Source organism: Gymnodraco acuticeps, unplaced genomic scaffold, assembly GCF_902827175.1.
Source record: "Gymnodraco acuticeps unplaced genomic scaffold, fGymAcu1.1, whole genome shotgun sequence".
In the NCBI taxonomy this organism is placed as follows: Eukaryota; Metazoa; Chordata; class Actinopteri; order Perciformes; family Bathydraconidae; genus Gymnodraco; species Gymnodraco acuticeps.
In genome coordinates this window covers 3,832,225-3,835,235 of record NW_022990701.1, presented here as the reverse complement: position 1 = coordinate 3,835,235, position 3,011 = coordinate 3,832,225, and positions in this window count along the sequence as shown.

Below are 3,011 nucleotides of genomic sequence, written 5' to 3'. Positions count from 1 at the left end.
CTGATCTGAGAGCGGCTCGCTCCCACCCCCCTTATTAAAGGGATCCGCCAACAGTAAGGGAAAGGCTCCAGCAGCCGGATGCAGTTAGAGCTAATCCAGTCCGAAACACTTCATCAATATAACATCCACGTATACAAATAGCCTCCGAATCCATGCATTATTTCTGTTTTCCCTTCACTGGCTGCATGTGTGCGATGTAGCCCACGTAGGAAAATAATACATAAAACGGGTTATGTTTACAAGACATTCAGCCTACTTTTAAAGTGATATTTATTATTGATTTTTAAATGATTTGAAGTTAAACCGTTGTCCCTGGTATGTGTGTAGGTTGTTTAAAATGTGTTGTAAGATCAAATAAAATAAGGGAAATTGCAAGATGTGACCACTAAACAAACTGTTATGATGCAGACATATAGGGATAGATATATGCAGTTAGATATTTCATATACAAAAATGTGTTAATCTTAATTTATTTCATATTTCTGTACCATCTGGCACACAATCGTTTTCAGTGAATTATTTGTTTTAATTTTCTTAAAAATGTTTTTCATATATATTGCATACATCATCAAGGTTGATTGTTTATCTGAGTCTGTGTGACTTCAAAGCTTTTGCCCAAGTTGTTTTGGCTTGTTCAAATTTCCTACCCATTTTTATCCCTAATTGGACTTGTCTGCCCACCTCTGACCTCTGTTAATCTTTACCTCTCACCACTTTAGCCAGGCTTGCTGTTTCTGTTTTACCCTGCTTTAAGTATTTGTGCTTGTGCTAGTTTACTGTTGTCTAAGGCCTCATATATAGCCTACCGGACAAATATCATTTTAAGTTTCAAATTTCATGCAGAAAGCAAATAAATAATTTGTTAGCTGGACTTATATCTTATCATTATAAATGTTACATTTATATTTATTTGTATATGCCATTCTTGTAAATAATATCCCACTTTTACATTACATTACATTACATGTTACTTGTTAGACGCTTTTATCCAAAGCGACTTACATACTCAATACTGTGCAGTCCCCACAGGAGCAACTTGGGGTGAAGTGTCTCAGGGACACAACGACATGCTGACTGCAGTGGGGTTTGAACCTGTGCTCCCTGATCCCAACAGCAACCCACTAATCCACTGCGCCACAGCCAAAAGCCTCCCCTTTTACATTGTGTTAGCTGTAATTCAGTCTTTTAATCATTTTTTATTTCTAGTTTACATATTTTTTTCTCTTTTAGTTACATTTTATCTTCTATTTTGAGATGTTTATTTTGTATAATTGTTTATTTTTTACTCTTTTTTCATTATGTTGTACATGCTGCTGCATTGAAAAAATGTCCCAATCTGGGATAAAAATATCTTATCTTATCTGAAATAGACCCAAAATGTCAAACCTTCTAAGTAAACACACCTCCGAGAAGTAGACAACAAAAAGGAAAGGAAATGATGATCGACCTCAGCACCTTATATAAACAAATAAATTACCAAAAATAGTTTTAAATGACATAATTGGTAAAGACGTTGGCTCTACTCCTGATGGGACGTCCTGGTAAAGTAACTTTGTGTTTCCAGTCATGCCCCTCCTTTCTTAAGAGGGAGGATGTTGCCATGACAACCCTACATTATGCAGGAGGCCATGAAAGACTCTTTTCAGATAAAAAAAAAAGAAAAAGAGAAGAAAGACAGAAACAAGTTATTTGCATTCCTTTTCCATTAAAGATGTTGTGTGATAGAAAAAAGGTGGTATGTGGTGTATTGTCTCTATCTGCGGGGGGGGGGGCTAGTGCATCTGAAGGCCTCACAACTATTTTAGAAAACAAATGCTCTGTATGTCACCGTCAAAGGACGACTGCTTAGTATTCAGTGCACAAAACGCTGGCTTAGTGCAAAGATTCCTGTTTGTTTCAGCATCCCAACTCCCAACATCCCAACTTATTTAAATTATTTTACAGTGATTGCTTTAAAACTCAAATTCCTGGTCTATTACAAAATAAGATACATACCAGTACCTTATGGTGAAATGGTAATGCTTTTTCTTTAACTTTAAATGGGATTTAATCAATAATATATATATGTTCTGCCTTGAGTGATGTAGACAGTCAATAAATCCTGCTCGAGACGTTTCACAAATGCCTTTTGATACTGTATAAACCAAGCAACAACCTGTTCCCCAGTTTAAGGATAAAAACATAATATTCAGAGCAGAGTTTGACCATAATTTACTCCGCTGTTTGGTCACAGCTGCCGGCACCTGCTGCTGTTATTAGTCCAGTAGAGCATGGCGGGATTACAGCGAGGGACTGTCAATGGCTGCTGAATAATTGACCGGCTTCCTTTGTCTCATTCATGCTGTTTTGATTGAACATGTGTTGAAGGCCAAATTGCAATGAAAGTTTGATGTGGAAACGGTAATTATGGGGAAACAGTTATTCGGAAGGATGCTTGCTGTACAATATCATCTCAGTGAAGAGACTGTACAGTAACAGAGAAACAGAAAATATCACAATCCTCAAGCTCTATATATGGTGTTTAATCTAAAATTGCAATTTCTCTCAGACAGTACGCTAATACAGAGCATTTCTGACTTCTAAGAATAGTTGGTAAGCCTTTTGTTATCCATTTTTTGTTGTATTTTTATATATGCTTGCTCATTTTCTTTTTTTTTGCTGATCTTTGTTGTTTGCTTTTCTCCTTAAGTAGAGGGTCTGATGTTTAATCCTCTGGTTTCCTGGCCTCTCACATCTCTTTTTAAAACAATTATTATTACAACTATTACAGTATAATTGGGGTTATCGGCAGTATTATGTGTGTGCAAAACAAGTGTTTAAAAGGCTTTAAAATATATAAACTGGGTCAGATACCCCTTGGGATGCAGTTAGTAATACTTGAGTATTTTATTTCACCTTAAATAGCAGCAATGATAACATACGGCTAAATGATAGTTTGACTGTTAATGGCTTTTTCTCATCAATAAGTAGTAAAGACAAACATGCCTTTAACATCTTCCCAAAGTACCTTG